The 25,794-nt window shown below is 42.9% G+C and overlaps 2 protein-coding genes across 4 annotated transcripts in view; both read right to left on the bottom strand.

Moving 5' to 3' along the window:
• Positions 1-25,794, bottom strand: part of BOD1 (biorientation of chromosomes in cell division 1) — a 76,778-nt gene that overhangs the window by 42,680 nt on the left and 8,304 nt on the right. The window contains exon 2 of one of the 3 annotated variants that reach the window (XM_068253620.1): positions 2,361-2,414. The exons of the other annotated variants lie outside the window; for them this stretch is intronic. The gene's annotated coding sequence lies outside the window, so the exon portion shown is untranslated. The remainder of the gene's footprint in view (positions 1-2,360; positions 2,415-25,794) is intronic. 3 annotated transcript variants of the gene reach the window in all.
• The window catches only part of PTPDC1 (protein tyrosine phosphatase domain containing 1), a 310,105-nt gene that overhangs the window by 276,017 nt on the left and 8,294 nt on the right, over positions 1-25,794 (bottom strand). The window lies entirely within an intron of this gene.

Genomic DNA, 25,794 nt, shown 5'->3' with positions numbered 1-25,794 from the left:
GTATAGCCAGTATAGTGCCCCCAGTATAGCCAGTATAGTGCCCCCAGCATAGCCAGAATAGTGCCCCAGTATAGCCAGTATAGTGCCCCAATATAGCTAATATAGTGCCCCAGTATGGGTAGGTGGTGCCCCCCGCCCGTCCCTGTTATTACCTTAACAGCTGCCGCTCTCCCCTCTCCAGCGCATGTGTTTATTTAAGGCAAGCAGCGTATCTCCCGGCTGCTCTGTGATGCGACAGGAAGCAGGGCAGCGGCTTCCTGTAGCGGCGATATGTATTGCCGCTACTATGGTAACCAAGCCCTGATTTCTGCGCATCACAGAGCAGCCGGGAGATACGCTGCTTGCCTTAAATAAACACATACGCTGGAGAGGGGAGAGCGGCCGCTAAGGTAATAGCAGCGGCGGCCGCGGGGACGTGCGGGAGGGGGGGGCACACTGGTTGAAAAACGCTGCTGTAGAGGATATATGACATAGGTGCTTTTACTTTTCAGGTGTTGATGAATGTTTCATGTCTTGTTATTGCTTGAGAAGATAACGTTAGTAGTTCCATTGCAGATGTTTCTGCAACTACGGCGTCAATTTTCCAAAGGCTGTTCGATAAGAAAAAAATAGTTGGAAAAATACCGCATTCGGTATTTTAGACTTTTGTGTGTTAATTTACCAGTATTTTCACAGATGAAGTAGAAGTTCGGTAATTTTCAGAAGCCCAGTTGTCGGTATCTGTGTTGTTACATGCTGTTCCGTGCACAGACAACATTACAATAGTAAGAGGCATCCCTAACATCCCTTTAGATGTACATGTTATACTGGCTCTGCTTGCTCTGAATCTAGTCTCTATTAGTCTTTCTTAACATTTTATTTATTTGCCACAGCTTAGATAATGTCCAAGAGACTTTACACATGCCCTGCTTAGGTGATTTCCCCCACAAACTCCACCGCATTTTGAAACAGGAACTTGAGAGGTTAAACTGCCGAACGGTGGCAGAGGAACCTTGTTTTGTTCAGCTTGCTGCTCTGGTTCTGTGAGTTCTGTGAGTCTTGCACTGATGCAGAGAAAAAAGAACTGTCGTAATGGAACGGTAAAATCAGCTGTTTTCAGCATTACCGAATGTGGTAATGCTTGGTAAATTGGCGCCTAAGGCATGTTTGTTTGGCAGCTGTAGCTTACTACAATCCTAGTCTAATAGTTATACTCCTGTATATCATTCATGGTTTTGGTGGAGGAATATTTTTTTAAGAGTGGATCATTTAGAAGAATTCCCCAGTGTCTCTGAACCATAGGTTTACATTCTCTGTGCTGAGCTAAATAATTTATTACTGCATTTTTTTTAGAATATAAGACGCATCTAGGTTAAGAGGGCAAAAACCAGAGGAAAAAAATATACTAAACCTGGTGTGTCTTTGGTCCAGGAGTGTCTTGTAGATGTTCTCCCCCAATTATTGTGTACCCCTTGTACCTCTTGTGTCCCCCCCAATGTCTCCTCCTTTGTCCCAATGTCTCCTCTTCTGCCCCCTTGTGTCCTCTGTCTCCCTTTGTCCTCCTCCGCTCCCACGTGTCGTCCTCCACTCCCCAGAGATCTCTTGCGTCATCAGCAGAAGCCAGCACTAAGGGAGCAGGGATGTAGAGGAGAGGTCCCTGGCTCCGATGTATTAGGTGAAATGTGCTGCTACTCCTCTCATCTATTGACAAGGAGCGGAGGGGGGCAATACAGGGAGCCCCCGACATTGCTGCGGATCGGCAGCTCGTATGGGCAGGTGTTTGTAAGTTGGGGTTACCAGTATTTGGAATATAAGACGTAGTGACTTATTCTGTTCATCTTTGGAGGAGAAAAAGTGTGTTTTATATTCCGAAAAATATGATACTAGATTCACATTTGATTGTTCTACATCATTTATGATTTTATCCTTATTTTTTGGTTCAAGACATTGTTTTTGCCTTAGGTTCGTTGTTCTTTTCATAACATCTTCTACTAGATTTGGAGGGTATTTTTTTTTACAGAGGAATACGTTTTTAAATGATTTTGGATTGTTTTTCGCAATTTGATATTTTTTGTGCATTCTTCTTTATCTAAGCTATTAAGGAAAGGAAAAACTGAACGAAGACACTTCAACCTTATAAGAACAGGAATAAAATCATGTTATGTATATGGGCACTCTTATTATGCAGTGCACTTTCTGGTCATCCCTTACCCTAACCTAAGAGAAACCTTGGATGACTTTACCTGGACAATCTTTGGGTTTAACTTTAAAACAGAAAACTTTACACAAAGATTATGTACAGAATAATACTATAGAACATACAGGTACAGGTAAATTGCCAGAGTAAGGAAAAGCATACATGTGGTGCTAGGATTACCCACCTGTAAGTGAGAGGTGTGAACCAGACAGTGTGGCTCCAGGATTGAGACTGAAATCTGGAAGAGAGTGGGGAGAAATGACTGCATGGAAGCAGCACCCGCAGCTCTGGTTCAGAGAAGCCAATTGCTCGTTTGCAGACGTCTAGGTATACAAAGGTGCTCATGAAAGGAGGAGAGAAATACACACAAAAGAATTGTTCTTCTATTGAGTGTTGCAAAATTAACAACTCAGATGATCTCTTACTTGAGTGCAAACCAATCATTTAAAATAGAATGCATTATTTTCCTTAAGTATTAGGGCCTGGTTCACAGTGCTCAGTTGCTTTGCTGAAAAATTTGCATGTCAACTCACTGCCCATATAATTCTATGAGACTGTTCACAGTACTGCGTTGTAATGAATTGCGTTATTCCAACTTGCTGCATGCAGGCTTTGCATTTAAGTCTATGTCCAGTCTCCATTGCAGTTCACATACATTTTTAACGTATGCGTTATGCAACAGACCACTGTGAATCCAGCCTTTACATTTGGATCTGACATTGGATTAACAGAGTTTAGCTAGCGAAGCAGGTGGTTTCTGCCGAGCGAGGAAGCTGGGCACGCTAAAGCACTAATGCTATAGTGCACACTGTGAGGATATATTGGGGTGAGGATGATATGAACGGTAATATGCAGAATATAGCCGCCGTATGGTATCGCACCGAAGCCATATTTTTTCATTTTCCTGTCTGCTGTGTAATTCAGATGTGTATGCCTACTACAAGCAAGTCTGGCTTTGGGGGAAGCTACTAATTGTATATAGTACATTTGTGAACAGGAAAGCAGGAACTTCTGAATGGATTTGCTAATGTGTCAATAGACCTATGTTCGCATTAAATTCCTCTGGAAGCAGGGAGCTTGGACATTAGCATACAGTTCCTCTGGCCATCAAGGATACAGGTAATTAGGTAATGATCCCCTTTTGTCTGGACTGTTGAGGAAGCCTTAATTAAGTTTTCACCTGGAGTAGAGAAGCCTTTTGATGTATGGATTAGACCTGTCAAACTGTAGATGTCTGCCTGTGGGAATTGGATTTTGACCAAACACAGGATTGCTTTGAAGTCTGCTAGGTGTGACAGGAAAAGCCTTGAAATTCGCATATGACAAGCGTTCTGTGATGTCACAATCTAGGAGATTGCATTAGTTCCTGGGGGCTGGACATTAAATGCCCCAGGGGACACTTCGGACTATTTAAGTTGGTCCAGGACAGTCACAGGGATCTTCTCCTGGAGGTAGCGCATAGCTAGGGATGATCTCGACTCCTGGTCGAAAAAAAAGGTGTCCTTCCGTCAAACGACGTTCTAACCTACGCTGGTAACGTTCTTTTTTCCCGCCGTTTATTTTACGCAACAATTATTTTCTGCATTGTTCTACTTGTTTTCCTGGAATATTAAATTCTTATTTAATAAGTTTGACTTCTGCTGTACTAAACTAACACTCATAGCCTAGAAGAGACTGAAGTGTAACTGAGTTCATGCCTGATTGTATGATTGAGCGACACTACCATATAAGATTGTAATTGCATTGTGTGTGGGGCGTTTGTCATACGTTGGCCTAAAGCGCGCAGCTGACCCAACGTACGAAAACGCCAGTGCGAGTAGCTCGACAGCAGAGTGGCTAACAGTCTCGTTCGGAACGACTGTTAGTGGTTTTGCTTCACTAGAGTGTAAGATTGCAAGTGTGTGTGTGTGTGTGTGTGTGTGTGTGTGTGTTGTGTGTTGTGTGGTGTGTTTTGTGTGGTGTGTGGTGTGTGTTGTGTGGTGTGTGTTGTGTGGTGTGTGTGTGTGTGTGTGTGTGTGTGTGTGTGTGTGTGTGTGTTTCCCGTATTCGGCCTATGTGCAAAGCTGACCCGAATACGAAAATGTGGATTGCATGAGCACTCGACCGCAGAGTGGACGTTTCTAGCAACAGCTAGTGGTGGCAGTAAGGAGCGTTTGAGGGGTCCCAGCCTTGTCTGTAGCTTGAATAAGGCTGTTCCCCGCTTGATCTGGTCAAACCAGCAGTCGGGAACCGTATACGCAGGTGTGCCGCGGGCCGGTTCCTGACACACACACACACACATGTGCAAGAGCCATTCGGGGTTCCGGCAATCGCTAGACACCAAATTACTTTTCCCTACAAGTTGCTACAACTTGAAGGGGGGCTGCTGGGAATTTAGACCACAATGTTAATTGCAGCTTCAGCGGCTCTTGATTATTATTGTTTTTAGGTGGCGCGAATATTGACAGAGTAGAGTTTTAGCAGTAAACAATGAGCAAATATTGCAACAGGGTGGGGGGAATGGGATTAGGAAACGATTCAGGGAGTGTTCAAATGGGAATAGGTTTAGCTATAGTAGAATATTAGTAAAAATATATCTTCTATCGTAATATTCATTGCCCAATAGTAGAATATGGGTAATTTACCCTCATTCTACTAGCGGCTATCCCCAGTGCCACCCAAATTACCCAGACACCCTTTTTACACATTCGCTTTGAAGTGGCTGGATAGTGTACGAAGTGGCTAGATAGTGTACTGGTTAAGGGCTCTGCCTCTGACACGGGAGACCAGGGTTCGAATCTCGGCTCCTCCTGTTCAGTAAGCCAGTGCCTATTCAGTAGGAGACCTTGGGCAAGACTCCCTAACACTGCTACTGCCTATAGAGCGCGTCCTAGTGGCTGCAGCTCTGGCGCTTTGAGTCCGCCAGGAGAAAAGCGTGATATAAATGTTCTGTGTTTGTTTGCTTTTCAGGCTGCTTTCTTTTACATTCTGCTGGCTCCCCCTAATGGCCAGAAGAAATAACACCACTCTAATATACTGTAATGTGAAGGTTTTTTTGGGGGGGTTTTTTAGGTGGGCTTACATTTTGAGCATCTGTAAAAATACAGAAAAAGTCAGTGTCGTGTACTTAAAGGAATACTATCGATTCACATATTTTTTTCAATTGACACAGGAATTTTTTGGGAAGTGCTGCTAAGTACTGGTGTATACATTTTAGTAGCAACTTCTTTGTTTACTGTTAGCAAAATACTTTCAATCTTTACTGACGCCAAAACTGACGGCTGACTGAGCCATGAGGAGAGGGGAAATTCCCCTCACACTTGATCAGTTAACTCTATGTGTAGCTCTGTGTGTGACAGAGAGAGAGAGCTCCCAACAGCTGCAGGTCCTGTGTTTCTGACTGAAGTGTCTGAAGATAGCAGAGGAAATGTAACTAATTGTCACAGCTTTGCATACTGTTTTTGCTTTCAGAGTTTGATATTTTCTTTCTGTAGTCTGATATGCAACTCTGGCTGTGCATTGAAGCAGACACCCCTTCTGCAATTGATTTGTCCCAATATAGCTAAATCCTACCCTCAATAAATTACAGTTTTTGCCTCTGATATTTAACAGGAAAAGTAGGAAAATGTTTACACAGCTACTTAGACATTATTTGCACACTGTCATTTTAGAACACTTGGGTATCGATAATATTCCTTTAAAATGTTGTTACTGTATCAATAGCAACAGCATAAATGTCAAAACTCTCAGGAACTGGTTAATTGGTCTCATTACTGTATCATATAGTGATTTTTTTCTGTGTCAAAAGCCATAGCAGGCTGCAAACTTAACATAAAAAATAGAGTACATTATAATTACAAAATAATTTGTACAACAGCTATAAATATTATATCAGTTTTTAAATGAAAGTGTGGTCTCTTTCAAAGTGCTGGTGTATCAACAAACCTTCACGCTTTTTAAAGGACAACTGTAGTGCGAATAATATGGAGGCTATCATATTTATTTAGTTTTAAACAATACCAGTTGCCTGATAGCCCTGCTGATCTATTTGGCTGCAGCAGTGTCTAAATAACAAACATGCGGCTAATCTTGTCAGATCAGACAATTTCAGAAACACCTGACCTGTTCAGGGTCTATAGCAAAAAGTATTAGAGGCTGAGGGTCAGCAGGATGCCAGGCCACTGGTATTGCTTAAAAGGAAATATGGCAACCTCCATATCCCTGTTGCTTTAGTTGTCCTTTAACTACCTTGCCTAGTTATGGATTTCTATTACAGCTTATGGTGAATGATGGTGCAGCACAGTAATGTAATGCAGCTTAGGTTGTTTAACCACGCTGCAAGTGTTTCTGTATTGACAATCTTAACCACACTTTTCTCATCCTCAGTGTAAGAGAATTTACACAAATATCTAATAAGCAATAACATGCAAATTGTTCATACTCACTAGTATGTAAAACGAGGCAAGAACCGGAAGCACGCGCGCACACACACACACACACACACACACACACACACACACACACACACACACACACACACACACACACACACACACACACACACACACACTTTATATTGCCACGCATACTTGGGACAGTATATCAACAGTATGTATATATCAAGATGTTTTTTGTGTTTTATATTAGGCACATTTTATTGGGCCAGAGGAAGTGGGCCCAGACCCACAAAACGGGTTAGTCAGTGCCTGATAAATTTAATTTCTAAATTAAGTTGTCTTTATCGAGGTAAGCCACTTCCTTTTTATACGTTTAGTTGTTTTTAATCTAATTTTATATAACTCTGAGCATATCCCTCCATGAATCCAAACAGGAACCCTAGATACAGTTTCCAGAATTCAAAAAAATTATGAAAACTAGAAACAGGCAGCTGAAATAATGAGTTCACCAATTCAGACATAAAAAGCATAATAACACAGATTATAAGTAAACAATTATCAAATAAAAAAAACATAACTTACAGGCAAAGAGATCCATCGCTCGCTATTAATCCATGACTAAAAGAAAGCTGCATCAAACCTTCACAAAAGGCACAATTTCTAGACAGTGTACCAACAGATACAACATAGTGCAGTCATCCTCTCATCTCCAACCTAGAGATCTGGTCTTTTGAAAAGACCTTGATCTACCTCTAAAGCCATAATACACCATAACAAGATGAGCCTTGCAGATGGATAATTAGAGCTTCTTCTCAGAAGGCATTTTTTTAAGTAATTAATTTGCATTCTAATTGTGTTATTACAGTTTCCACATGCACTCTACACAGCAACAGAGGTGCACTAAGGGCTCATTCACACTGGGGAAATCAGTAGCTGCAAGGTATATCGCAACACATGACCACAGAGTCAACGTCCACAGACGTGCTGACCCTCTAAACACTATTAATAAATATTTGCCAACATTAGCCATTATAAAGATTGATTAAGTCTACAATTTTCAGTAGCAGGAGGTTTGCATAAATGCAACCAATTTCAAGCTAGTAGTAGGGAACCGAGACGAGAAGCGTTTCAGGTTTCATACTTACCTGGGGCTTCCTTAAAGTGGATCCGAGATGAACTATTACTCATTTTTATTTATTTATTTCAGTATTTATATAGCGCCGACATATTACGCAGCGCTGTACAGAGTATATTGTCTTGTCACTAACTGTCCCTCAGAGGGGCTCACAATCTAATCCCTACCATAGTCATTTGTCTATGCATGTATCATGTAGTGCATGCATGTATCAGTCTAGGGCCATTTTTTGGGGGGGAAGCCAATTAATTTATCTGTATGTTTTTTGGGAATGTGGGAGGAAACCAGAGTGCCCGGAGGAAACCCACGCAGACACGGGGAGAACATACAAACTCCTTGCAGATGTTGACCTGGCTGGAATTCGAACCAGGAACCCAGCGTTGCAAGGCGAGAGCACTAACCACCATGCCACCGTGCTGCATAATTGTGTTCCTTTCCTATTGTTTATAGGGCATTCCTCAAGCCAAATACTTTTTTGTTTTTGTTTTAATACTCTAATTCCATATAAACTAAACAAGCCACGCCCACAGGTTTTCAGAGAACCAAGGCACTTTCAGACAGTAGCAAGGGCTCATGGGATCTCAGTCTGGGCAGGAGGAGGGGGAGGTATTACTAGCCAGAGAGTGCATAACGCTCCCAGCCAAGGAAGCGCAACAGGAGAGCGCACCTGGCCAGGGCGCGCATGTGTGATGAACCGCAACTCGGCCAGTCTTTTGGGCTGAATTGCAGGAGAAAGGAGCCACCTCGGGAGATGGCGAGGGACGAGCATCCACACTCATTCGTGACTGCCGCGGATCGCAGGCAATTTGCGATTAGTGGCAATTGCAAAACATGGTGCATGAAGCATTTTACCGTGATTCTAGAGCAATCGTAATACAGTGCTTAAAGGAACTCAGAGTTCTAAAATGAAAAAGATTTTATATATACCTGGGGCTTTCTCCAACCCCATCCGCTCCCACGCCGCCAGTCCTCCGCTGCCCGCAGCTTCGGGAACCAGGTCCTGTCACTGACGCCAGTCACGGCCAGCTACGCAGGAGAAGTGCGATCTGTGTGTATCTCTCCAGCAGCTGCCTGTAAAGAACCAGTTCTGTCCTTTCCCTATTGTGCCTTGTGATTACTGTGATTGGCTCACAGGTATCACGAGGTTGGCTCCTGACCGAGATGCGAATGCTTTGCGGTCACGGAGACAGCAGAGCAAGCGGGTGCAGTGACCGCATGGTGGCAAACGTCAAGGACTGCGTGAGTTTGCAGTGGTGAATACTTGGAATCTACGTCCCGTCAGAGCCGCACAGGCACAAGCAGGATGCAGATTCCAACTATGTCGGTCCAGAAGAGGTTAATATGGAAAGTTTTAATTTTGGGAACAGAAAATGATGGATAGCATTACATACTTACATGGGTTTCTTGAGAGAATCGATTTTTCCACTTACAGCAGCAAGCTTCAGTACAATTTATTTCACAGACAAGACATGGAGCATTTATATTCCGCTTTTCTTCTGGCAGACTCAAAGCGCCAGAGCTGCAGCCGCTACGGCGCGCCATAAAGGCAGTAGCAGTGTTAGGGAGTCTTGCCCAAAGTCTACTCACTGAATAGGTGCAGGCTTACTGATCAGGTAGAGCTGAGATTCAAACCCAGGTCCACTGTGTCAGAGGCCCTAACCCAGGCATGGGCAAACTTAGCCCTCCAGCTGTTACGGAACTACAAGTCCCACAATGCATTTGCCCTTATGAGTCATGACTGTGGATGTTAGACTCCTGCAATGCATTGTGGGACTTGTAGTTCCTTAACAGCTGGAGGGCCAAGTTTGCCCAGGCCTGCCCTAACCAGTACCCTATTCAGCACCTCATAAAAGTGAATGCACATATTACATTTATTTGTAAATATTTTATTATAGCTTTCCATGGGACAACACTGAATATATGACACTTTGATTGCATGCAAAGTAGTGAGTGAACAGCATAATAACAGTGTAAATTTGTTGTGCCATCACTGGATCAACTGGAATAAGTGAAGATGCAGGACAGAAAGGTACCTTATGTTTACTTATTTATATTATTATTCTGATTGGACTTCATGGACGGATACCTTTTTTCAACCAAACCAACACACAGCCATTAATGTATAAAGCACTGGCAACAAAAGTGACCCTAAAGGCCCATACACACGTCGGATTTTTCTGAACGACGGGTCGTTTGAACGTCCTGTCGTTCAGTCGTTCGCACGCGGAATTCGACGTGTGTACGGACTATCGTTCGCGTGATAAGACTGGTTTCCAGCGATCCGCCCGGCGGATCGCTGGAAACCAGTCTTATCACCTGAACGATAGTCTGTACACACGTCGGATTTGACGTGCGAACGACTGAACGACGGAACGTTCAAACGACGGGTCTTTCGCAAAAATCTGACGTGTGTATGGGCCTTAAGTGAAGAATACTGTAAATACAGCTCACTATCATCAGAAAAACAGACAAAGATGAATGGGGATGATGTGTAATAGCATGTTCACACTAGATTAATCACAGCAATATCAAGAGCAAATTCTTCTTATGGCCTCATCTCTCCATCTGTGCCTGTTACCAGGTGTCACAAGCTTTCTCTGGCCACCTGATCAACAATAGCTTTGAAGACCTGCACTTAATCCCATCAGCTAGCTACACTTGATAAGGAAATCAACAATGATGCCATGTGAATGCTTTTGTGAAGCAGCCAGAGGAAACCATTCAGCCATATCCACCCCACTTCCTGCCTTACTCAAAGCCTTGGATTATGACTGATAATGGTTTTAAAATATTACACAGCCATGGCAAGTAATTGATTTGCAAATCAGATGAAACAAACAGTATTCGTTAAGGCCCATACACACGTCGGATTTGCGCGAACGACGGGTCGTTTGAACGTTCCGTCGTTCGCACGTTTCCGCATGAAATCCGGCGTGTGTACAGACTATCGTTCGGGAGATAAGACTGGTTACCAACGATCCGCCGGGCGGATCGCTGGTAACCAGTCTTATCTCCCGAACGATAGTCTGTACACACGCCGGATTTCATGCGGAAACGTGCGAACGACGGAACGTTCAAACGACCCGTCGTTCGTGCAAATCCGACGTGTGTATGGGCCTTAAGGCACATATACATCAGCGGATCCCTGAAAACCAGCCTTATCAGCCGAAAGACCGTTTGTACACGCCCGATTTGACGTCCAAACAACTGGTAAATTTTTGAAAAATCAGACCAGCCTTTACTGAGGAACTGTAGTAAAAATAACATGAATACAATGGCTTATTTTTTGTATTTTTTTTTTCTTACAAAATGTATTTATAGATTTAGCCAGTGTTTGCCCATTGTAAAATCTTTCCTCTCCCTGAAATTTCATTCTAAAATGCATCACTGGTAGTGACATCTTCAGTTCTGCCAGGTAATCTGTATAGAATGTTTGTTACTGAGAGTTTTATGCACAGAGGGAGTTATTGATTGCTTGGTAGTTGGAAAAGGCCATTATTTGTCAGACAGCAACTTTGCAAACGCAAACTTGGCCTTGTACCTATTTCGCTACATTCCAAATTGTAATTTTAAGGTTTTAGATTTTATGTGATGGATCTGCACAGAAGAGCCTAAGTTAGCGAAGTAAAATGCAAAAAATATACTGTATATAAAAACAAACTGAAAATTGTCATTGCATTTGTATTCACCTCCTTTGCCATAAACCCCTAAAAGTCCTGGTGGAACCAATTACCTTCAAAAGTCACATACCGGTAATTAGTGAAATAAAGTCCACCTGTGAGCAATCTAAGTATCAAATGATCAAGGGCTGTGGAGTAAGAGTTGGAGTCGGAATAATTTTGGGTACCTGGAGTCGGAGGTTTCATAAACTGAGGAGTCGAACCGGGAGTCGGAGTTGGATAATTTTTGTACCAAATACACAGCCTTAGTAAGTATAAAACTGAGTAGAAGCCATTTGGATACCTGGAGTAGGAGCCATTTTGGATACCTGGAGTCGGAGTCAGAGTCAGAGGTTTCACAAACTAAGGAGTCGGCGTTGGAGTGGGATGATTTTTGTACCGACTCCACAGCCCAAAAATGATCTGCCAGTATAACCACCTTTTCACAAAAAGCTGCAGAGACTTCAACACCACTCAGTAAAAAGCATCACACCATGAAGACCAAAAAGCTCCCCAAGCAAGTCAGGGACAAAGTTGTTAGCTGCAAGCAGGGGTTGAGTATAAAATATCCAAAGCTTTAAATATCCTCCCCCCCCCCCCCCCCCCAGAGCACACCATCAAATCCCTCATCTTCAAATGGAAAGCACATGGTACCACAACAAACCTGCTGAGAGAGACGCCCACCAAAACTCACAGATAGGGCAAGGAGGGCATTAATCAGAGAGGCAACACAGAGAGGTGTAGAGCAGCAGAGCTCCACACCAGAGATTGAAGTGTCTGTCCATTAGACCACAATAAGTCACACAATCCCTCAATGTATCGATGAAAGTGCTCTCTGGTTAGTAAGCTCATAAAGACTTATCCAAAGCGACTTGCAACTGTAACTGGCACATAACGTTGCTCCACAAAGTACTGACTTCAGAGTGGTAAATAGTTGTTATCTAGTATTTATACAGCGTCAACATCTTACACAGGGCTGTACAAAGTATATTGTCTTGTCACTTAACGGTCCCTCAGAGGGGCTCACAATTTAATCTTTACATTAGTAATATGTTTATCTATGTATTGTGTAGTGTACGTATCGTAGTCTAGGGCCAATTTAGCGGGAAGCCAATTAACTTATCTGTATGTTTTAGGATGTGGGAGGAAACTCACGCAGACACCGTAGAACATACAAACTCTGTGCAGATAGTTCCCTGGCTGGGATTTGAACCGGGGACTCAGCGCTGTAAGGAGAGACTGCTATTTACTATGCCACTCACTGTGGTGCACACTCAAGTTTACAGTTATTCTGTCCAATTTGTTGTTTACTTTATAATAAACCACATACTACATCTTCAAAGTTGTAGGCATGTTCTGTCAAATAAATTTTAATTCGTCTTTGTATTCGTAGGTTGTGAGGCAACAAAACATGAAGAATGCCAAGGAGGTTGAATACTTTTGCAAGGCACCGTAGATCCCTTTCAGATCATAATCTGATTAGAGAGGAATCTATCTGAACAAATCCTTCCACACATTGCACATCACTGCACACACGCTATACAAAAGTCAGTGCAAAGAAACGAGCAACGTCACACAAACAACTTTATCTCAGACAAAGAGAAATGACAAGTCTTTCAAATGACATTGTCCATACACCAATTTTTCAAACTACTAAGTCATTTAACCTCCTTGGCGGTTCAATTTTTCCGCCAAGGAGGTAGCATTGCACTTTTTTTGAAAAAATGTTTTTTGTTTCATGTAGCTACCTGAGTGGTAGCTGCATAAAACACCACTAGAGGGCGCATGTGTCCCTCTAGTCCGACCACCGCCAGCAACAAAAGTAAAGAGGAGATTGCGTATAGAACGCGATCTCCTGTTTGGCTTCTCCTGTCGCCATGGCTACGATCGGAATGACGTCATTGACGTCAGACCCATCCGATCCAGCGGCGATCGAGCTGGACACGCAGCTAGCAAAGTGCTAGCTGCGCGTACAGCACTTTGCAGAACAGAAATCGCCCCACCAGGGGCTGAGATATCCTCCGCGGCAGCTTACCCAGAGCTCAGCTCGGGGTTACCGCTAAGGAGGTTAAATACTGTGCAAACAAGCAGAAGCGACATTTCACACTACGTAAATGCATGCTGTAAAACAATGTAGTTTAAACAACATTGTACACACCTGGCCAACTGCGCAGTATCTGCCCCACAGTCAATGCACCAGATGGATCGGGCAAAATGCCCGCTACTGATCACTTGCCGTCATTGTTACTGTGGCTACATTTTTTGCACGATTGTCACCCGATACATTGAAATCTGTCATACTGTATATAGTGTGTACATAAGCTATAGATCTTTAATATATTTCCTATTTAACTCTGAAATCTATTAAACTGCTGCGTTTCACTGTTGGATGCAGTGCAACATCTTCCATCTGGTATGATGGACAAATTAGGCCAATTTCAGCTGAAAATCAGACTAATGATTAAATAGGACAGCATGTTGGGGAATCTATTTCTAGCAAATATGGTCGAATTGGCTAGAAATTAAAAAAAAAAAAAAAAAAAAAAAAAAAAAAAAAAAACCACATATCCTATGTGTCTGTGCACACTGGAGCAATGAGGTTTTGTAAAAAACCCCATAGCATTACATTGGGAAGAGCTTTTGAAACCTCTAAAAGCTCTTCCCAATGTAATGCTATGGGGTTTTTTACAAAACCTCATTGCTCCAGTGTGCACAGACACATAGGATAACATTAGCAGCAGATTTAAAAACTCAAAACACTCAGAAAAACTACTCTGGTGTGCACCAGGCCTAAAGGACATCCGAGGTGATCTAATTCTGTATAGCTTTACTTACCTGGGGCTTCTTCCAGCCTCTAGAAGTCTCTCTGGTCCTACACTGGGACTGCCTTTGTCCTCCAGGGTCCTGCTGTCAGCCTCTTAACCAGCCTGGCGGTATGGACGAGCTCAGCTCGTCCATCACCGCCGGAGGCTGCCGCTCAGGCCCTGCTGGGCCGATTTGCATGAAATAAAGAGCAGCACACGCAGCCGGCACTTTGCCAGCCGCGTGTGCTGCCTGATCGCCGCCGCTCTGCGGCGATCCGCCGCGAGCAGCGGCGAAAGAGGGTCCCCCCAGCCGCCTGAGCCCAGCGTAGCCGGAACAAAAAGTTCCGGCCAGCGCTAAGGGCTGGATCGGAGGCGGCTGACGTCAGGACGTCGGCTGACGTCACTCCGCTCGTCGCTATGGCGACGATCTAAGCAAAACAAGGAAGGCCGCTCATTGCGGCCTTCCTTGTTTATTCTGGGCGCCGGAGGCGATCGGAAGAACGCCTCCGGAGCGCCCTCTAGTGGGCTTTCATGCAGCCAACTTTCAGTTGGCTGCATGAAATAGTTTTTTTTTTATTAAAAAAAAACCCTCCCGCAGCCTCCCTGGCGATCTTATCAGAACGCCAGAGTGGTTAAGAAGCCTAAGCTGCAACTATTGCTGTACCAAGATCATTAATCTTAGGGGAAATATGTTAAATGAGTCATTTCATAATTCTGGATTCATTCTGGGCAACGTTAGGAACTTATCCACACCCCCTCATAATTTAATCAGGATTATATGGTACTACTACTACTACATTGTACATATTCATTCCCCTAAGATCTGTTGTCCATCATCCACAAACCCAATTCAGATTGAGCAAAAACAGAATGGTTAATAGAGTAAAATGCCCTTCTTTCTAAACAAAAAATGTAAAATTCCTGATAAAAAAAAAAAACTTCCCCAAACACATACTGCACACACATACATTCATGCTCTGTGTTCGCGCAAAAGTACACATGGAAATACACAAACAACAAATACAGGTAGTCCCTGGTTAACGAACGAAATAGGGACTGTAGGTTCATCCTTAACCTGAATCTGTTCTTAAAGAGACTCCGTAACAAAAATTACATCCTGTTTTTTATCATCCTACAAGTTCCAAAAGCTATTCTAATGTGTTCTGGCTTACTGCAGCACTTTCCACTATCACAGTCTCTGTAATAAATCAACTTATCTCTCTCTTGTCAGACTTGTCAGCCTGTGTCTGGAAGGCTGCCAAGTTCTTCAGTGTTGTGGTTCTGTGATGCATCTCCCCTTTCCTGGCCCCTCTATGCACACTGCCTGTGTATAATGATCTCTTGAGATACAAAAGGAAGGCTGTATACAGCCTGCTTGTGTATGGATGTATTTTCTATGTGTGGACATACTGTACATCAACCTACTTCCTGTTTTGGTGGCCATTTTTTTTGTTTATAAACAAACTTTTTAAAACTGTTTTTAACCACTTTTAATGCGGCGAGGAGCTGCGAAATTGTGACAGAGAGTAATAGGAGATGTCCCCTAACGCACTGGTATGTTTACTTTTGTGCGATTTTAACAATACAGATTCTCTTTAAGTTGGAACATTGTGCCATCTCTGTCCCCTGTACCTCCTCTGTGCACACCTGTGCCTTCAGTGTCCCCCTTTGTGTCACCTCTGCCTTCTGTACTTGCTTATACAAGTTTAAAAGCCATTTTTTCCTTTGAATTTTTTAAAATCGATATTCTCAAAAACTACAAGTCCAATTTGAAATTATTTTTTTTACTTGTTCCCATGGAAACACAGAATCCATGCCGTTCGTATTCGTATTGACCGGTCGTTTGTAAGTCGGGGACTACCTGTATATATATTCTTCACGTAACAAATAAGTTTTTTTTTAGGACCATTATTCAAACTAATATTAAACATGAGGCTTTATTACGTTTTTAGCATACATTTAAAGGATTTTATCCAGGGCTGTGGAGACAGAGTCGAGGTTTAGTCATAGCAATTTTAGGTACCTGGAGTCGGAGTCGGTGATTTAATAAACTGAGGAGTCGGAGTTGGATGATTATGGAACCAAATCCATAGCCTTTGTAAAAATTAGACTAAGGAGTTGGAGCAATTTTGGATACCTGGAGTCAGTGGTTTCATAAACTGAGAAATTGTGGTTGGGGTGTCTTGGCACCCTATGGAAAAAAATACAGGAGACAAAAAAGGCAGCCCGATAGTGCAGTATGTCAATAATAGGTGTGAGAGGCTCCCTATGCTACATGATTTCTGTCATTTGGCACTGTATTGGCCTGAGGAAGCGGGCTCAGACCCGCGAAACGCATTGCCTGTGCTCAAATAAAAATCTTTTGTAAGTTTACAGAGATTTCGTCATTGAGGTAAGATACCTCATTTTTCTTTTTTGTTTTTAAGCTGGTTTTAAAAGCGTTTATTCAAATCAGGGTGCCTCTTTCCCTTATTGTTCATATACTGAGGAGTCAGAATCGGACGATTTTTGAACAGACTCCACAGCCCTGATTTTATCACAGTGTATTAGGCCCCGTTCAGACTGCAGATCGCGGACCGCAACGCATGCGGACCGCAACGCGTACGAACGCACGCCATCCGCGTTCGTATGCGTTGCGTGGCTGATCCCATCACTGAAAAGTGAATGGGACAGCCACGCGTTTTTACAAAAAATGCGTGCAGCATGCGTTCCCGGACCGCACAGGTCCGGACCGCATGCAGTGTGAACATCAGACATTGCACTGCATGCAATGTCTGATGTCGTGCTTGTCGGCCACCTGCACGCGTTTCCAAAACGCGGCTGGAAACGCGTGCAGTGTGAACGGGGCCTTAGTACTTTTAAACCAGGAGCTTGATTACCAGGTAATGTTATTTTCCTGATGTGCTAAGAGACCAGGCTTCCCCAGGCTTCTCGTTTAACTGTATCAGTATACACCACAATAAGCCTTCAAATAAATGTTGGCAATACAATTTCTAATGATCTGTGGTTTAAGAAAATTGGCGTTTCATAGCTTTTGGCCTACTCTTTAGGCCCAAAGTTGGGTGTTCATCAGCATATGCGCAGGAGAGCTGATGTATATATGAGGTATAGCTGAGGTATATATGGTATACACAATAACCAGGGATCATTTACTCCCTAGGGACCCTGGTCTCAAAAAGCAAGGGCTTGTAAATAGTGTAAATAGTGATGGGACCAACAGTTCGCCTGAAACAGTACCTGCATCTACTTCCGGGTCCGTGAGGTGCATCCTTGATCATGTACCAGTGGCCGGGAGTGCTCAGCACATGCGCACGACGTTGTTGTACAGTCATGCTCAGAGCGAAAGATCAAGGACACGCTCTGCCGACCAGCAACTGCGCATTACTTCAAGACCTCGCCAACCTGGAAGTAGCAGCAGGTACTGTTCGTTGGTGAAATGCTCATCACAGGGCCAGGTGAACTGTTCATCTCATCACAACTTTTAAATGACTAGTTTTACACCAATAAATAGCCATATCTCATTAAAACCAATGACCTGCAATTTATACCAGTGCACAGAGTTCAGCAGTCATGAGACAGCTGAGTGTAGAAGCAGTGGTTGCCTACAATTCCGTCATGAGTGCAGAAGCTGTTGTGGTGTCAGTTTTAAGCAGCCGTAAGTGCAGCATAGATTTAGTATCTAGCATGAAAATCTATGTATAAACCACAATATAATGTAAATTCTGGACTCTATGTAGCCACCTTTGGTAGACAGAACTGCTGAATACACTCATTCTTTCTACAATTGAAATCAAATATTCTTCAGAAAGTTCTTCCAAACTCTGTTGCTGAAGAAGTTCAAATAAATGTGTGGCACTTGTAGCTTGCTTGTCCTTCACGCTTCTGTGAAGTTTATTCCAAACCAGCACCATGGGACTTAATTCTGAAAACTGTGCTGGCCACTCCCATGTTTACAAGCTTATTATTGTGTTTTTTTATCCTATGGTATATCTAGAATAGCTCTGACTTCTATTTACGCTACGCTATCCTGATGATACATAAATAGTACCTTAACCGAAGATTGGATACAAAATTAGATACTTACCTAGAGAGAGGGAAGCCTCAGTATCCTATTGAGACTTCCCTCCCCGCTCTGATGCCCCCCGTCACTGAGCACGGCTCCCCAGAAGATTAATGACAAGGCATTGTCGCTAATCATATTGGGGCCGTGCAGGTCTTCCCGCAGCATGGCCGCGCAATGGCCGACCAAGCCCGCCCACGCATTACGCCAGAGCCACGGGCTCCATGGTACTGCGCATGCGTGGCTACGCTTCAGGAGGGGGCCGCGCTCAGCAACGGAACAGCGAGGGAAGCCTCAATAGGATCCTGAGGCTTCCCTCTCAAGGTAAGTATCTGATCTATCAGGATCACTGGAGAAGAAAAGCTGTAAATTTCTAACCTATTTCTTGTTCCCTGCAAAAAGGCCATTTGAAGAGTTCTAACATATAAATCAATTTCCAGTTTTGGGTGACCTTGCTTACCTTTATATCATTTCAGGCTATTCATTAAAAAAAGAGACGCTTGATTTTAATTAAAAAAAATTTACATTATATTTTACATTTTATAGTACTTTTTTCTTTAGTCACGATGCTCTTTTAAAAGACAAGTGTAACGAGAGGGATATGGGGGCTGTCATTTATTTCGTTTTAAACAATACCAGTTGCCTGGCTATCCTGCTGATCCTCTGCCATAGACCCTTAAAAAGCATGCAGCAGATCAGGTGTTTGACATTGTCAGATCTGACAAGATTAGCTGCATGCTCGTTTCTGGTATTATTCAGACACTACTGAAGTCAAATAATCAGTAGGGCTGCCTTTCAACTGGTATTGCTTAAACGGAAATAAACATGGAAGCCTCCATATTCTGCTCACTTCAGTTGTCCTTTAAGAGGCAGGAGGGTCTCATAACCTCTCTGTGGGTTGTCAGACTCCATTCTTAAAAGTTATAAATCAAAAATATTTTAATAATTATTTCCCAGAAGAACCATATTTTGCTGGATGGAGCAAATTTGGAAAAACATAGAAACATTGGCATTTAACTGAGTTGTTTTGGTTAACAATACAGCTCCATTTCCTGTAATGCTATAATCTTGTGATCTTCCAGTCTCTCACTGCATTTTGTGAACACTTATAGATCATTTAAGTATGGAATGACCTAGATTCCCACTTAGTGTAGCGTTGCCACTAAATCTTCTACTCTTCACCTTTGTAAATAATCTTGGTCCTGAAATCATGCTGGAAGCCAGCTTGTAATGTTAGAGTAAGATCATCCTGGCTGTGTACTGCAAATGTCAGATAATTCTGCAGTTCTATTGACTGGAACATGCCAATATGAATTACTGAGAACAATCCTTATTAAAAAAAAAAATAGAGTTTGTAGAAAGTCAGAGAGTAGGAGGACTAAATACAAAGCTTTTGATAAATGTATAAAACGTGTGTTTAATTTGGCCAGTTAACATCAAGATTACCTTCTTTCTTAACATAAAGATCAGTAGCAATGCTATTTGTTGTACTTGAAATTAAGATATTGGAGTTTATCACAAATACAGTCCTGGCCAAAAGTTTTGAGACTGTCAAAAATATTGGAAATTAGAAAAGTTGGTGCTTAAAGACACTGAAGCGAAAAAAAAATATGATATTATGATTTGTATGTGTAGTACAGCTAAGAAATAAAACATTAAAGGTAGCCATACACTGGTCGATTTGCCATCAGATTCGACCAACAGACAGATCCCTATCTGATCGAATCTGATCAGAGAGGGATTGTATGGCTACCTTTACTGCAAACAGATTGTGAACCGATTTCAGCCTGAAACCGTTCACAATCTGTGGTGGTGGTGCTGCCGCCGCCTCCCCCCATCCCGCATACATTACCTGCTCCGCCGGCGCGACTCCCGGATCTCCGTTCTGGTCTGGTCTCCGGGAATGCTTCCCTTCTTCCTGTCTGGGGGAAGTTTAAACAGTAGAGCGCCCTCTACTGTTTAAACTTCCTGCCGGGACAGGAAGAAGGGAAGCATGCCGGAGACCAGACCAGAGCGGAGAAGAGCGGAGACCCGGGAGTCGCGCCGGCGGAGCAGGTAATGTATTGCAGCTCTATTGCGTCGGTCGTCGGGCACTCGAACGCCGCTAGCGATGCGCTCTTTACCCGCGGGCGATCGACGGTTATTTTCCGCACGGCGCGATCGACGGGATCGGACGGAATGGATCGAAATTCGGCGTGTAGCGCGAACGATTGGCAGCAGATTCGATCCCAGTGATCGAATCGGCTGTCGAAACGGCGGCAAATTGGGCCAGTGTATGGCCAGCTTAAGATCAGATACATCAGTCTAATTGTTTCCAGTACAGGAAGAGTTGAGAAACTCCAGTTGTTATCTCTATGTAAACAAGCCATTAAGCTCTCCGACTAAGTAAAGGCTCATACACACCTACCAACTATCTGTCCAACTATCTGCCAAACTTGTGTGTTAAGCCCCATTCACACGGTCAACAGCGGTCTTTTATGCAGCACAATTGTCAAACAGCTTTTGTTGTGAAACAAGTTGAAACAACCAAAAAAAGTATTTTACTATTGTTCAAAAAACTGATAAGACTGATAAGAAGTCAATCCAACAGTTGGATTGACTTCTTATCAGTCTTATCAGCTGTTTGAACAATAGCAAAAAACTCATAACTTTTCACAACAAAAGTTGTATGGGGCTTAACAGACAAGTTTGGTAGATAGTTGGACAGATTGTTGGTAGGTGTGTATGAGTGGGCTGTTATCTGACTTTTATTATCTCAACTGTTCCTGGACTATTTACTTTTCCTCTGCCAGAGGAGATGTCATTACTTCACAGACTGCTCTGAAAGAATCATTTTGAATGCTGAGTGTTGTGTAATCTGCACATATTATAGAATAATGCAATGTTAGAAAAAAACACTATATACTTGAAAATAAAAGTATGAGAATATTTTCTTTGCTGCTAATCTTCTAGTAATTATTCATAGTACACAACCAATTCATGATATCATTTTTTATTTTTTCGCTTCAGTGTCTCTTTAAGGTTTTTATAATAGCAATTTGCATATACTCAAGAATATTATGAAGAGTGTTCAGATGAATTGCACAGTCCTCCTTTGCCATGAAAATTAACCGAATCCCCCAAAAAACCCTTTCCACTGCATTTCATTGCTGTCATTAAAGGACCTGCTGAGATCATTTCAGTAATTGTCTTGTTAACTCAGGTGAGAACGTTGACGAGCACAAGGCTGGAGATCATTATGTCAGGCTGATTGGGTTAGAATGGCAGACTTGACATGTTAAAAAGGAGGGTGATGCTTGAAATCATTGATCTTCCATTGTTAACCATGGTGACCAGCAAAGAAACGCATGCAGCTATCATTGCGTTGCATAAAAATGGCTTCACAGGCAAGGATATTGTGGCTTCTAAGATTGCACCTAAATCAACAATTTATAGGATCAAGAACTTCAAGAAATGAGGTTCAATTCTTGTTAAGAAGGCTCCAGGGCATCCAAGAAAGTCCAGCAAATGCCAGGATCGTCTCCTAAAGAGGATTCAGCTGCGGGATCGGAGTGCAACCAGTGCAGAGGTTGCTCAGGAATGGCAGCAGGCAGATGTAAGTGCATCTGAAAGCACAGTGAGGCGAAGACTTTTGGAAGATAGCCTGGTGTCAAGAAGGGCAGCAAAGAAGCCACTTTTCTCCCAAAAAAACCATCAGGGACAGATTGATCTTCATAGTAAATACGAAGGAGGCACTCAATTGGCTTTCAAACTTGAGTTTTATCAAATCCCAGTAATACATGACATGTTTCGGGGCATATCCCCTTCCTCAGGTGTAAATACAATGAATGTCACACAGTGAATATATATATATATATATATATATATATATATATATATATATATATATATATATATATATATATAAATAATACGTTGTACTTTACTGGTTGAACTCGATGGACGTATGTCTTTTTTCAACCAAAATAACTATGTAACTATGTAACATACTCCTAATCACCACACCCTGATAAAAACGCAAGTTTGAAAGTCAATTGAGTGCCTCCTTCGTATTTACTATATTGTTATTGTGTGTGGAGTGGTGACCCACAGAGGGATTACGCACCGGCTACTTAAGGTGCGTACACACATGCGACTATAGTCGTTTGAAACGATCGTTCCCCGATCATTTCAAACGACGATCGTTTGAAAAAAAGCAGCCAACGACCATGAAGTCTAATGACGGACGAGCTAGATCGTTCAAAACGAATGATCTAGGTTGGTGGATTTTTCCCAACGACGATCGTTTGCAAAAGTAGTACATTGTTGGAAACGATTGTTCGTACTAGGCTTGACATGCGCATTTCACTATTTCTCCATGGAACGTTTAATTTTTATGCGCAAGCGCAATCGTTGCTTTATTTGTTGTAACGTTCGTTCTAACAATCTGATCGTTACCTTTTACAACTAACGTTACTTAGGTTGTTCTTTCTTCAATTAAAAGTTCGTTCGTCGTTCATAACGAACGATCGTTGTTGCATGTGTGTACGTAGCATTAGACTTGACCAGGTCTAATTCTACAGGAACTCGCTGCAGATAGCTTGTTGTGTACAGATTAATCTTCTGCAGAAAGTATGGTGAATGGACTGCTGAGGACTGGGGCGAAGTCATATTCTCCAATGAAACCCCTTTCCGATTGTTTGGGGCATCTGGAAAAAGGCTTGTCAGGAGAAGAAAAAGTGAGCGCTACCATCAGTTCTGTGTCATGCCAACAGTAAAGCATCCTGTGACCATTCATGTGTGGGGTTGCTTCTCATCCACGGGCTCACTCACAATTTTGCCAAAAAACAGCCATGAATAAAGAATGGTACCAAAACACTCACCAACAGCAACATCTTCCAACAATAATACATGCTACCATAATTAAAACCCACATATTTGCCCATTTGTCCCGGTCATTACACCATTTAAATTATGTCCCTATCACAATGTATGGCACCAATATTTTATTTGAAAATAAATGTGCATTTTTCTCAGTTTTACATCCATCACTATTTACAAGCTTATAATGTAAACAAACAAAAAAAAAAGTTATATACTCTCTTGACATGCATATTAAAAAAAGTTCAGACCCTTAGGTAACTATTTACCGTATTTTTCGGAATATAAGACGCACTTTTTCTCCCCCAAAAATAGGAAGAAAAAGTACCTGCGTCTTATATTCCAAAGGCAGGGAATCCCCGACTTCAGAACCGCCCGCCGATGCGAACCGCCACATTGTCGGGGACTCCCTGCCTTGTCCCCCTGTGTGGTCTGCTGGGTCCCCGCTCCCCCGGTAACAATAACTGCAGAGCAACTCACCTTCCTATGGATTCCAGCGCTGTGTGGTCTGCTGTGTGGTCCTCCGTCTCCAGCATGTCAGCTACACCTGTAAATTAAAAGTTAGCGGCAGAGAAGCTCACCTACTCAGCAGCGGCGGTGGCAATCTGCAGACATCTCGGTCCCTAGTGACGGCTCCTGCTAATGACTCATTGAGCCATGGGGATTGACTCATTGAATTATTAACAGGAGCCATCACTAGGGGGAGCCGCGCAGCTTCCCCTAGAGACGGCTCCTGTTAATGACTCATTGAGTCATGGAAAATGACTCATTGAATCATTAACAGGAGCCTGTTAATGATTCAATGAGTCATTTCCCATGACTTAATGAATCATTAACAGGAGCCGTCTCTAGGGGAAGCTGCCCGGCTCCCCCTAGTGACAGCTCCTGTTAATGATTCAATGAGTCATCCCCCATGACTCAATGAGTCATTAGCAGGAGCCGTCACTAAGGGAAGCCGCACGGGACCGAGATGTCTGCAGATCGTCGCCGCCGAGTAGGTGAGCTTCTCTGCCGCTAACTTTTCATTTACAGGTGTAGCTGACATGATGGAGGCGGAGGACCACACAGAAGACCACAAAGCGCTGGAATCCACATGAAGGTGAGTTGCTCTGCCGTCATAGTTGCCAAAGGAGAGCGTCGACATGGGGGGGGGGGGGGGGGGGGCAGAGGACAGGATGAAGACTGGGGTGGGGGACTGGGGTGGTTGGGGGCGGCACACACATGAACATGCACAGGAGGAGGCACACACAGGAGGACAGGAGGGGACACAGGGAATGGAGGATCACAAGTGGGGTGAAGGGGACACAGAAACACACAAGGGGGGCAGGAGGGGACACAAGGAACCTGGAGGACCACAGAGGGGTGCTGGAGGAGACACACAGGACATGTGGGGACAGACAAGGACACAAGGACACACAAGGTGGCAGGAAGGAATGCCACACACAGGGGGACAGAAAGGGACACATAGAGGACACAAAGACAATGGGGAGAACATGTACAGTACAATACACTCCTGGAATATGGACGCACCAGCTTTAGTATATACTGTATACATTTTTCCCCCAGATTTTTTCCCTCTAAACCTAGGTGCGTCTTATATTCCAGAGCGTCTTATATTCCGAAAAATACGGTATGTTTTTTCTTTTAATTGTAATTTTTTCTTAAAATTTTATTTTTGGTATTTTTGGGCGAGTGTTGGAGGTAAAAAGTTAATTCCAAATGCAATTGTGTGTATTTAAAAAAAAAAATTGTACGTAGATGTAGTTCTACTATTTGGCTCGGCCTTGTTTTTCAACTGTCCTGCAAGCATGTGATCACGCTTACAGGAAGTGAAGGGAGGACTTGAAACTTTTTTTTTCTTCAGAAAGATTGCAGCTTCTCATAGAAGCCATCGGTCTTTCTAACGCAGTCTTTCTAACTGCTTTCCCATTCATTGATCTCCGGGCACGGGAGCGTGCAATCGGCCGCGGGGGCGCACAGCAGCAACCTTTTGGACATAGCAGCTACATGCAAAAGGCTTAACTGGTTAAAGGACCACTATTGTGAAATCCTTAAAGAGAACCTGTACTGAGTAAAAATATTTAAAATAAACACGAGGTAACTTCAAATGAACATTACATAGTTACCTTGCCATCAGTTCCTCTCAGAAGCTCACCATTTTCTTCTGACAATAATCCCTTCCAGTTCTGACAATATTTTGTCAGATCTGAAATATATCAGTTGCTGTCAGTAAAATATCAGTTGCTGACAGTTATAGCTGAGAGGAAAACTGATGTACCAGGTAATGTGCATGTTTCCCTATGGCTCAAGTGGGCGATGTTACAGTTTAACAGTGTGCTGACCAGAAAGGTGTTATGGGGTAATGGCCATTTTCAAAATGGAGGACAGAAAATTCCCTTGATCAGTGAACAAACAGGACGCGGGACAGGAGAAAGACACTGAGGAGTAGACTACATGGAAGGTAAATATGATTTGTGTGTGCTTATTTTGACTTTTAATTTTCAGTTCAGGTTTTCTTTAAAATACACGTAAACACATTCAAATAAAAAAATACATTTCTTTCAGATTTAAATGAGCTATTAATTACTTTTCTCCTATGTTGCTGTCACTTATAGTAAGTAATAGAACCAACAGGTTTTGGAGTAGCCCATCTTCTCATTGGGGGGTTCCTGGGGTTTTCGCTACCTTCAAAGCATTTAGCGAATGGCGGTTGCTCCATCCAAC

The sequence above is a fragment of the Hyperolius riggenbachi genome, chromosome 9 (assembly GCF_040937935.1).
Source record: "Hyperolius riggenbachi isolate aHypRig1 chromosome 9, aHypRig1.pri, whole genome shotgun sequence".
Lineage (NCBI taxonomy): Eukaryota > Metazoa > Chordata > Amphibia > Anura > Hyperoliidae > Hyperolius > Hyperolius riggenbachi.
This window is presented reverse-complemented; position numbering and strand designations above follow the sequence as displayed.